The sequence below is a fragment of the Ambystoma mexicanum genome, chromosome 10 (assembly GCF_040938575.1).
Source record: "Ambystoma mexicanum isolate Mex_15411 chromosome 10, UKY_AmexF1_1, whole genome shotgun sequence".
In the NCBI taxonomy this organism is placed as follows: domain Eukaryota; kingdom Metazoa; phylum Chordata; class Amphibia; order Caudata; family Ambystomatidae; genus Ambystoma; species Ambystoma mexicanum.
The window spans coordinates 781,603,163-781,616,066 of NC_090932.1; the positions used below are offsets into that span (position 1 = coordinate 781,603,163).

General features: G+C 43.1%; 1 protein-coding gene across 2 annotated transcripts in view; it reads right to left on the bottom strand.

Annotated features, from left to right (window-relative positions):
* Positions 1 to 12,904, bottom strand: part of CCNL1 (cyclin L1) — a 319,029-nt gene that overhangs the window by 236,643 nt on the left and 69,482 nt on the right. The window lies entirely within an intron of this gene.

A 12,904-nucleotide genomic window follows, 5' to 3' on the forward strand; every position in this document is an offset into this window, starting at 1 on the left:
CAGGGGATTCCTCAAGCATTGGAATACCACTTGTAAGACCACCAGCAATGAAGGACAAAAAAAGCCAATTTCATAGCTAGCAGAATCCGACATCAATTACTTGCACGGATATGGTAGTTACCAGCCAAGTTAAATTTGCTTTTTCTACACAGACGTTGAAAGATCATATCGCAGTGGTTGAATTCAGTGAAGTGCGAGGAATGAAATCTTGAAAGCCAGCCAGTGCAAAGGTTTTAATTTAAGCAGAACTTTCTCCTCTTTAAAGATGTTTTTCCTAAAAAGGGTATTTTATAGGTCTCTCCAAAATGGGACAGTTGTCATTGTGTGTGGTCTGTAGATAGAGTAATGAATAGTAAGATTACGTATAGGCTAAATAGTTGCATGAGGTGACGTGACTACATGTATTTCAGTGCATACATGATTAATAATCCACTAAAACTATGAGATGCAGTAGCATCATAGAGGGTAAATGAGTGCCTGAACGTCAACCTTGTGCTCCCGTGCGCCCTCTTCCAAGCACCCCATGGGGGAAAAATAGAGGCAAAACAAACATTTAATAATGTATGAAAAAAATAGCTTTTTCGTGTGAACAGTAAAATGGAAAAGCAAATTAAGAATAACTAAAAAATGTTAGTGACTGAAAACGCTGACCACTATTTCTCTCCTAGTTTTCTTGACAAAAAAGGGGCACAGTTAACAGGAGCAACTTTTATCTCCCTAGTGCCCATAAAAACATATTTGGGTACAAATGGCAAGTTCAAGTTACTACTAGCCATACAGCACACCATTTCTTAATTACAGAGAATAATGCATCACTCACCAAAGGCTATGCACACTTTGAAGCCTGAATATGTGCATATGACAGTTTAAGGCATATGACACCTCGTCATGACAGTTCAAGCATAATCAATCAACTAATAGTGGAACAAATCCCATCAGAGGTTTAGCCTGCAATCTTCTAGCTCATGCAATGGTAGTTCTGATTAGGTGGTGATGCTTTAAGCCCAGGGGTTCCTGATTATTAGACCTTTAGAGGCAATAGAAAACTGCTCCTAGGCATCACCAAGTAATCTGGTTCTATTGCCTGGGGGAAGAAGCAAGTGCATAGCAGGACACACATACTTAATTTGTTTGTTACACATAGCCCATTATGCTATACATATATACTAGATGTGCCTTGTTATTCCTTTAGTAACAGTCACATGGGTATACTCGCAACAATTGGCCTGGCGAAACAAACAACTCCTTGAACTGTGCACCAAGTTAAATAAGACTCCTCTCGGATACCATAAGGGCCCAAGTAGTTCCCAGAAATTGAGCATACTAATGAAGACATAAAATACAACAAGCAGCTCTTCTTAATAAAAGGCTCAAGATCTCCCAAGCGAAATAGATTTCCAGCCTTGGACAAGTCATGATACTCCAAGTTACTCATTTGGGTTAGCAAGCTTGCTGAAAATTCTACCAAATGTGCGTCATTGGCATGAGTTTAGTTTTGGAATCCTAATCAAAACCCTGATAATCAAAGTTTCATAAGAATTACAAATGCTAAAGTAAAAATTAAATGCATACGCAAAGTGGAATGAGGAGTATTGAAAGAATATGCAATCCTGGATTACAACTATGGAAACTAGCACAGCCCTAAAACGGATGACAAATCAGCACTGAGTTAAAGTTGGGAAATAACGAAATGTAAAAGTGCACAAAAAGAAATATACCCAATTTACACAGTAAGAGAAATGTCATCTGAGAAGCATAGGTGAAAATGCAGTAAACCGGGCAATGTTGAATGAAATATACAAATGTTTCCTACACAAAACTATAGTGATCTGTGGGACTACAACTCAAATTAGCCCTAGTCTGCAAAACCAATGTTGAGGGGCCATGGGAGCCAAACGCAATCGTCTAAAAAAAGGCACAGATTGCAACAAGACCGTTTTGGATTTTTCACTTCTGCTAGGACGTTTGTTCTCAGCTGAAGGTCATGGTTACCTTTGAGGAGACTATACAACTAATCTGTACCATTTGCCTTAACGTCAGTAAGGTAAAAATTAGTCTAATGGGAGCTTTTAATTCATCCTTCGTTAAGCAATACGTAGTCTAATTTGGAATCAACATGTGACCCCCTTATTAGAGATTTCAATCTCCAAAACACTGGTGCATTGTAGTCTTCATTGAGGGCTAGCCAGATTGCCCTGTTGGCACTGGATACATACTTGGCAAAGGCACCCTTTAAGCTATAGCAGGCCATAGACGTGGTCTCGGATGCAGTCGCAATCTGGTTCAAGCAGCTTTTAACGTAATCATACATGAACATGCAAGACTGGAAAAAAATTACTAAATTTCACTTTATCTTTGAGAAGAGGGCCACTTTTAGTAGTTCAAATTGGGTAAACTAGGGGGCACGGCTGTCTCCTACACCAATAGTAGTGTGTGCATAGCAGATGAGTAAAAAGGAGGATAAAACTATTCACTGCCGCAATAGCATTATTAAAAGGTCACCTGGGTCAAAATAAAAAACTAATTGTGCCAAACATCCACAACAACTGAGAACCAACCCTACATTGTGATAGGAGGTACATCTAAAGTATGCCATGTTGCAACAATCAGGACTTTTCACCGTCTCCGCTTGCACTCCAATGCTTCCAGGGTTAGCCTGCGATGCAAACCGAAAGAGCATAGGTGGCACTACAGTCATCTCCACTACGGCCTGTGGCCATCACCCGGGAAGCAAGCATCCGTCTGAAAAAGTCCCAAGCATGCGTGCTCTGCCTGCACTACCCACAGGAAATGCCCACTGTGCCCCTGCGGCATAGCCGGAAGCCAAACCTATACAGCCATTCCCGAACATATGCAAGAAACATCACAATGGCTACCTTTTTCTTTGTCATGAACATACTTTGTTTTATTTACCCATTTATTTTTAAAGATAGAAAGCTTGATTTACCAAATGGCGTTAAAGAAAAGATGCACTAAAAGGCAACATTGTTGATTTGAGGACTGCCATGAGGAAGGATATGGCAGGAGAAACGAGTGTCGAAGCATCTTTAGGGGCTGGTTGATTCTGAGTGAGTAGTTTCACAATGATTGTAACCCGTTTTTGGCAGGCTTTATGCCCTCTTTTGGAGTGGTGCGAGTTTTTTTATATATATATATATTTTTTTATTGAATCATTTATGTATCTATATTTTTGGTGAGCATTGTGTGCTAATCTGGTGCCTGTCTAGTGTTTCTTTTGGCTTCTGAGCCCTTTTATGTTTCTGGGCTGCATCCAAAGGGTGTAGTTTGTGGGGTGTAGTCCTTTGTTTATGTCTGGCCTTTTCACAGTCCCACCCTCCCACTCCAACCCGTCCAGCTCCCCTGATTGGTGCGTCCACCTGGTCATAACAGACCTTCCCAGGGCATCCCTCTGCCCGGCAGCCCCCTTGGCTAAGGGCCCCGAGGCAAAGGGCGGCTCCTACAGTAGTGGCTCCAAGGCGTGTCTGCAGGTGTCCGCAGGGGAAGCAAAGGAAGCCAGCAGCCAACAGACAGCAACAAAACTAAGTGCGGCATGGGTGGGGTGTAAAGCAATTACTCTACTCCAGGAAACCCTTGCCACTCTACCTCACCTCTCCATAACGTTGACTGCCATAGAATTATGCCATGCATTCATAGAGAGATTTGTGACCAGGATCTATTATTCCATTCTTGGCCTCACTGTAAATGTTGCATTGCATTACGCACTAACACACTAGCCAATGTTAACTAGTGCCACACCTATACAGAAATGTTAAGATTAGCCTGCGTCATCTTTAGACAGGGTTAACAATGTTAGCATGCGCCACACTTAGATGGAATTCTTAACTTTAGCTTGTGTCGCATCTAGATTAAAATGTAACTGTTAGCATGTACCTCACTCAGAATTCTGAACCCTAGCTTGCGTCGTATCCGGATAGAAATGTGATTGTTGGCATGTGCCACACCTAAATGGAATCACATAATTGCAATGGACAGCAATGCCAACTAACCAACCAACAATTCCATCCCTCTGCATACATCTCAAACTCCAACTGAACACAACCACAAGCCTAAAATGCAGCAATCCGCACAAACTTCACAACAATGCAACAAAAAAAAATTTTAAAAAAAAAAACAGTCTTGCACAACAGCACACGACGACCACAGACCGTAAAACACCCCAAGCCCAGCCAACGGACCCACCGGGCTGAGGCGGCCAACAGCACATCACTGCTCTCTTGCACTTTTCCAGCTTATTCCCCACTAACCCACCCCCTCCCCTCCCCTTTTCAGAGCCGCCAGAGGAGCACTTCGGTGATGATAGTGCGCGGTACAAATGTCCTTTAACATTAACATATACCACACTTAAAAGGAATCTCAGAAATGTGATTGTTAGCATATGCCACACTTAGATGGAATCTCTAATAGCCTCCTGTGAAAATTGTATTTAGAAGCATACCCAATAGCCGCTCATGGAAAGTTGTATTTAGAAGTGTGCCCAATACCCCCTCTGTGAAAAGTTGAATCTAGAAGTGCCCAATAGCTTCTAGGTGGGAGCTAAATTTTGAAGTGCATTTAGAAGTCGAATTTAGAACTATGCCCAATTGCCTCTCTGTGAAAGTTTAATTTAGAAGTGTGCCCAATAGCCTCTCTGTGGAAAGTGCATTTAGAAGTATGCCCAATAGCCTCTCGGCGTGGAGGGGATGAGTGCATAGTGCGTGTGAGGACATAAAACGGACGAGTGCGTAGAGCGGGTGAGTGAGCAAAACAGATGAATGCATGGTGCGTGACGTACATAGTATGGTTTGGAATGCAGGGAATGTTTGAAAGCGCATATAACCCATCATATCTCACCACCACGCTTACTCTCTTTACACCACCACTCAACTACAACACAGAGATACTAGGACACCATTCAGTATAACTGTTCTCATACCAACATCCGCCGCTCACTCCACATCATTCTAAGTAAACACTGCTGGTTACACACCCCCAGCCAGGCGTTCTCCTCAGGCCTAACACAGCCACATTCGGTCTGGATAAACCCTGCTAGAATGATCACATACTACTGATCTCTCAACCACCACACCTACCGCTAAAAAAGCAGCTATTACATGAATACCGCACCAGCTGCACACATACCCGGTGCTCACATGCACCTTGACTCTCTCTACTGACCTGAACTTCGGTTCCCAAGGGCGTTCAACCTACCAGCGCCTTCAGAACATACCAATGGTATATAAGGCGCTATATCAATGCAAAATAACATAACATTGGGGGGCGGGGTTTGTGCACAGTACTAAAATGTGTACAAACCACAGAATGAAAAAGCGGGCGTGACATAACTTCTGAATTAGTAAGCTTTCCAGAGTCTCACTATGTACGAAGAGATTTTCCTATGAGAGTTAGTGCACTTTTTAGGTTCCTCTTTTTGTTATTCAGCAACAAAGTATGTTCTAGTTAGCGACATTGGTTTAAAATGGTAAATGCAAAATCGTGTAGCCCAGGTTTTGGGCCTCAATTTCTTTTTATTTATTTTTTTAATGTAGCTGTTCCTCTAGCCCACAGAGATGCACGCAGCTGTCCTTTCCTTGGCTGAGTCTTGCACCAACAACAACAAAAAGGGGACATCAACAAGATAGAACTAGGCTGACGTTGTTGAGCAAAGTTCAGGGATTAAAATGTCTTTATGGGCCTTTTTAAATCAAAATTCCAGATTTGAACCCAAACGCATACTGAAAGTAGTCTACAGTGCCTCTTCCAATTCATGACCCTCCTCCACCCAACAACTAACTACAACAAGGAGCATACACTACAACGGGCTACATACAAGTATACAGGCAATTGACTTCAATGAGTAGCGACAATGAGTAGGACAGAAACACTTCAATGGTAAACACCAGCCATTACGTTTTCATTACTCAGTGCCTATATACTAACTGCGAACAATGATGACGCATTTTAACCTGCCTATCAACCTCTCGCCACCTCTCGCCGAGCTGATCTGCTTGGATGACAGCAGTACCTACCAACACAAGATTTTGGCCCGACTGGACGCTATTCAGAGCTGGGCGAGAGGCAGTTGCCTCCGTCTCAACACATCAAGAACAATGGCACAACCTTCCCTTCCCTGGTAGTCATCAACTGGCCTTTCCCCAGCACCTAAAACACAGCAAAACAATTGGAATAATCTTCACCCAACACTAGAACCTACAAATCTCAGGCCTCTCCTGCAAATGTAATTCATGTGCTGAAGTTACCTTCCCCTGTATAGACAATATAACATTAAAGCACTTGTGTTTAAAGAGATTATACTGTATCAGTACTTGTATTACAAAGAATCAGAACACACGGGCAGAAGACATTTGCTGAGTAGATATGATCAAGCCTCCAAAGTACTGTATCCCCCCCCACTGTCTCACCGTCCAGCAGCGCATCAAATTTCAAAACCCTATTAAGATGTATGGCAACAGACCTCAGATAACCTTCAATCAGGTTTAAACAGTGTATTCCCACTAGTTCACAGTGATCTACCAAAATCAAGAAACAGATTCTGCCCACTGTCGCCTAATGAAGGTTGGAGGGGAAAGAATCTTAAAGGCTAGGAGCAATTAAATATTAGTACCCTTAGGAGGAGTAAATCAAGCCGATCAGAAAGGTGCAATTCTAGGCATTAATCTCTGATAGTGACTGGAATGTCCTCCTCTAAGAGGAGGTCCACCCTCAACATCTGTCCCCCAAACCCCTCAGCTGTGGTGGCTCGCCTTTCTTTCCCTGGGCACATCAACGCACCACGTGGGACTACTTCGTTCAAGTATTGCAGACACTGCACAGCTCACCTGCATCTGTGGGGTGGTGCCACCATTTCACATGCCACTTCCTCTCAGTTACCATAGTAGAGTGACACTAAATTAACTGACTCCTTCACTTCTCTTCGCCTTTTTCAGCCACGGGAAGAGACTATGCACGGCATGGTGCCCTTAGCCCTTTAACAGCCACCCCTCTGATCGGGACATTCAGTCTTGCTCCCAGGCAACCAATGCCAGCGTTAATCCCCCACCCATCTCCACACTGCCAAGACTTATATCTACCTCGGGCACTGGAGCCAAAGCAAAGGTTCAGGAAGGTGCTTACATAATTCTTCGGCAAAGTATTTCTTACTTGATAGGCTGAAATTGAGCCAGGGATTCCCATGCTCTTCCCTTCACTGCTGGATACATGAAGAGTTTCTAGTGCCTACCTAAACCACATGGAGGTTTTGTAAACGTGACAATTTGTCACTGTCAAACCCTTAAACCGCCTACATGCGTTTGTGGCGTTACAGGTTCTGAAACCCGTTTCTGAAAGAACATGCAGAAGTAGACTACAGAGGAAAGATGGGTTGCTATGAATGTGAAGCCACAATCATGTCAAGAGATTCTAGTAACATCAGACCAAAATACAGTCGGTTCAACCTTAATTTGTTTAGTTGACACCAGAACTATAAACTGCAATTGGTACAAATGAATGATGCAAACTCATTTTGTAAACTAAGTCCCTCCCCACCCTCTCGCCCATGATTAACAGTGAACCAGCCTCAACATTTGCATTCACCACTGGTCTGCACGTGGAGAACAGAGATGGCAAGCGACTGTTGCTAGTAGTTTGCATATTTACATTTGTATCTCTGAGTTAGTAGAATAATAACAGTTGATATATACAAAAATGCATGTGAAGTTTTAACCTGCTCTTCACAAATAGTGCTCAGTGTAAGAGGTGGGGGCAGCGGACAAGAACTTGAACTTCATTTAAGTAGAAGTTCCTTTTATACATTCTGGTTGATTGCAGAAGTAGCACTAGAGTATCAACCAATTACCCAGGCCTCCCATTTTGTTTCCACATCCTTAACAATCCACACAGAATGCTGACGATGCATATGCCCACGGCTAAATCAACAATTTACACTTTATACATGTTCCATGATGGGAATGATACTGGAATTACAAAGATAACTGACTGACTTCTGAGCAGCATAATCAATTTAGGGAAGGAATTGATTGGAATAAAAAAATATATATATTTTAAAAAATTGTATCCAGTGATGTTAATGAATTTCAGATAACTACTAACTTTAACGAACCAACAATACCAAATGTATTAAAAATACTAGCTGGGGTACCCGTCATTGCCCGTCTCCTGATCAAGTGGTGTTTCATGTGCCCTGGAGGATGTTGCTCTTGTCCTCTATTCCACAAGTCATGCTGCCGTTTGTTGTGTTTTAGAAGTTCTTGATATTGATTTTCGCTTTGCATCAGATGGAGCTTTTCCAAGTGAGGTTCTTTTTGTGCGGCATATTTCAGTCACTCAATGGCTTCAGCACATTTGAGAAAATGTCCAAGAAAGATTGTGCTCTCTTCTCGTGTAATCTTGCCATTTCTCATTTCCCATATGTGGAGTGGTGTGATACTTTTTTTTTATTCCCTTTAAAAGTGCTTTAATAAACACTTTCGAACTGTATACAGTAGTAATAAATGTCAAAGGAATAACCAACACATCGATTTTGCGTCAGATACTTCAAAATGTTGCCTCCTAGTACCTATTTTGGGTGAGCATCAGTAAATGATGGTGTCTGCAGAGTGAATTGTTTTGCATCCAAACCCAACTACAATCTTGCCCCAGCCAAATGAGGAATCCATGCAAAATCTAGTAGCAGTGGGTTCAAATGGTGTGGATTTGTATAGCCGACATACACAACACACATCCCAAAAATGTCTTGCATATAAGATTTGTGCATCCAAACAAACTACAATCTTGCCCCAGACAAAAGGAACCCATGCAAAATTTGGTAGACGTGGGTTCAATGGTGTTGATTTGCACACCCGGACAAGCATACACACATATACATACAGCTTTATATATCAGATATATGGGGTAAGGGATTAAAACGGGTTGGGGGGCCGGGCATTATAGACTTGGGGAAATAGGGGGCTTGACAAGGGACCACCAAATCAAAAGTTTTTAAAACTTCTGTATTTTAGGTTTGTGAAAAATGTTTATTTCAGTTTGTTACGATCACATGCAACCGAAAGAAATTAGTAAATCGACTAAAGCTACGCACAAGACTTGTTCTCTGTAACATAAGGGCATTAGCCACTGTTTGGATATATTTAACGCTTCAATAATCTATACATCATACCTATAGGTGCGGTTTATAACTGTTCAGGGACCTGCAAGTCTCCGATTCATACATTATGTGTGGCATACATGAGTTATCCATCTATATCTCTACAGACGAACAAGGCCTCAAAACGTGCACTTTCCACTAGCTTGTGAAAAAAGATACTTCGAGAGTAGGATTTAGAGGTGCGGAGTAATGTGTAAAACGTGGCCGGCAGGTAACTGCTTGAATACTAGTTTTAAAATCACATGCAACATCATTACATCAGGGTTACAATATACAAACATATACAGATTGAGGTTTTCAAAACTCAGTTTATATTGTTGCTCTTGTAACACGTGAAAACACTGCACCTATTTAACATCGCTCAGGGGAAAGGCATTTTCCTCTCCTGATCCATCCCATACCCCACACACCCTAGGATTGGGATTTGTCCTATTAGAATTATACTCGTCCTAGAATGCTAAGGCCGTATACGGAGCTAAAAAATAATCAGTTTGTACTTTAATATTGTGGCTAATGGTTCAGTAGGACAGTGTTCTCTCCAAGAACCGTTAATTATTGGATCTCCCAGCCACCTCCCACCCCTGCCCCCCTCCCCCCAGCGTGGCTTTGTAAGAATATATGGATGTTCTCAGAGAACTCCATATGGAATTACTTCCTGTGAATAACAGTCATTAGTTTTGTTTCCAAGGTGCAAATCACTGATGTCGTCAAGTAATTTGCAACCGTCGCCCCCACCCCATCATAAAATGGGTAAATCCATGTACAAATATCTGCTGTGACATGGGCAATAGAACTGCATAATATGCAGTCTATGAATGTTACATTCACTGCCTCCCAACCGAGAGCGATATCCATGGTTAGATCAAACCCCAGAATTTACATTTTATTGATTTATAAGACTCTACAGCAAATGGTGTTTCAAGGTACCACAAGACAAAAGGGGGGGGGGTAAACAGGGAAGAAAAAACGGTCCTACTAGGTCGTGTCATTCGGATTGTGCAAGTGCTGTAACAAGAAGTGCAAAGCGGGGGTGTGGGTGGGGAGTGCATGGGGGGGGGAAGAGTAGTGCCGTTCAGGGCGGAAAGGATAATGCTAGGGTGGGAAGGAAAGTGCAGGTAGAGAGGAGGCATACCCCCCACATAAGGGGCGTGGGGGGGTGGAAGGAGGGGAAGAAGGGACCCTGAGGCTAGGCGAGTACTAAGGGGAAGCCAGGTAGGCATGTGCCAGGGAATGAGGGCCATATACTAAGTGCAAGGATGGGGTGGACCAGACTCTGTAGGGATGCACACCCTGCCAGGCTAGTCAGGGGGAGGGGGCCCGGAAGGAGAAGTGCTGATTTAAGGTGAGGAAATCATGGAGACCAGGGGGTGCTGGGGTAGACTGGGCAAGAAGGGCCTGGCACACTGTAGGACTCAGAAGGGACCAGATATCCAGTCAATATGGCAGAGGGGGTCAATAGCAGGGGAGGGGGGGGGATTATCTTGAGAAGCTTCCGGAAGCCAAGGAGATCCAGCTCAAGCTGGAGGGGCAGGGAGGCCATTCCAGAGGGCAGCTCCCATGGAAGAGATCTACCCAGCCCCACTCTGCTTGGAGAAGAGTCTGATCTGTAGGGGGGTATTTAAGGGGAAGAGAGTTGAATGTAGTGGGGTCCCATGCCCCAGGAGGCCTTGGGGATGATGCAGAGGGTCTTGAATGTCATCCTTGCTGCCTCAGAGTCAGTGGAGTGATTTTAGGGCTGGAGAAACGCGGTCCCTGGGCTTCAGGCCAAGGATAAGTCTTGCAGTCTTACTCTGGATTAGTTGAAGGGGCATTTATAGATGCCAGAGCACACCAGTCCAACCTTGTTTTTCACATCAAGGCCAGTCAATGCACCCTTGGAAACATATCGTATTAGATTGTCATGCAAAATGAAGATAGATAAGTTCACAGCCTGTGGGGGTTTGGTTACTGACCCACCCATGTCCATGCTATCCCCCCCCCCCCCCCGAGATCTTGGAGTCTAGCTCTGTGCTTTCTGAGTAGCTGTATGAAAGTTATGGTGGCTAACAAACCAGTTAAACCAGCTCCTGGTTAAAAAAAACATCTTAACCAAGTACGCCTTCATCAAACGGATTCATAACCAGTATGTGTTTCCCTGGTTTCTGTTCCTAGCACTAAATTCCTGATAAAACCAAGCATTGGCAAAGTCAACCATTGCAGCTCTCCTACAGTATTTGATAAGCATCTGCCGGTTCCATGTGTCAATATCCCCGCAAAAATATTGTGATACAAAAATATCACCATATTTGTGTGGAGATATTTAGCCATGGAGCCTGCGGGGGACTCCCCCCCCCCCCCCCCCCCCCCGCAACCCCTGTATCATTTTAAAATTTGCAGGGGACACCCCCTCCCCCCCCACAACCTCCGCTCCCACAAATTATTCCCCCAAAATATTGCCCACGGCGAGACAAACAACCATATGTACGGCAATATTTTTGATGGGGATAATATGTAGGGATGCCGCATTTGCCAGGCACTGACATATGCCCAAGTGATGGTATCAATTGCAATCTTGTGGCCATGTAGTACCATTATGAGAAAGCCTGGAAAATGTGGATCCGAAGTTTACACAAACGCCAAAACATTTCCTTTCCCTTTGCTGATCTGTGAACTTCCATCAACAGGTGTAAAGTCGAACAGTGCCCACCTCACCATCAGCGTATTCCACAGGAATAATCAGTTCACATGGTCGAAGGCAATGAGGGGTCAATAAAGGCTAAACAACATTGCTCTCAAAATCAAACATATTTCAAATTGAAAGATAGTTCCAAACTCCTCCCTGAACCCATATTGCACTTCTATCAGAATCTTCCCATGATCCAGCCAGCGAAGCCTGGGATGAAGAATCTTGACATCTTAGTGGAGTGGCAGAGTAAGTATATTGGCAGATAAGCTGTAGGATCACATCCATTAGCTTTCATGTGCTAATCTTTCAGCTTTATCCCACCAAATGTTAACATTAAAAACATGTACACAGGCCCATGTAGGCCGAATTTATATAATGGGGTGAAAAGGAGGTGCGAAATAAAGACCTGGTCATAAGTTATCAGCCTGCATCATTAAAGCAGTTTCCACTTATTCACAGGTTATTCATCTATAACGAATTTCTTATCCAGGCTCTCCCAGCAGAACGTATCAAAGGGTAATGAATCCCTACGCCTTCTATTGACCTTTATCTCCTATTATCTAATTTAATATCTAATGTGGATTTGTAGAATAGTCACAAGCTTCCAATTATTCCTAAATTGACCATAAACAGCTGCTTTTGTAAGAACTTACTACACCTCAGTTTGAAGCACCACTTTACAGTTTGTAAGACCCTCTGAGTGTCTTTTTCCAGATGCCAACAATTGTTTATCTGCACTCTCATGTCCTCAACGGCTTTTAAGTCAATCTATGTCACTAAAGCTCATATTCAAGGAGCCAAACCTCTCCCTAAGAACAAACTATGTGGTAGGTCCCGATCAAGTTTTCCCAGCATACATTTTGCCAGTTATCAAAGGCCAGATACTAAGGGAACAGTGTGATAATACTGCCTTTTTTATCACATTTTCCAGGTTATTACTAAGTTTAGAATGCAATATGCACTAATTCAATGACTTACTATACATGCAAATCTCACTAGGGAACAAAATATGAAGTAAAACTAATCTAGATTAGCAAAGTTTGCAGGAAAAACTGAGGAAAGATGGGTAATGTAGTTTT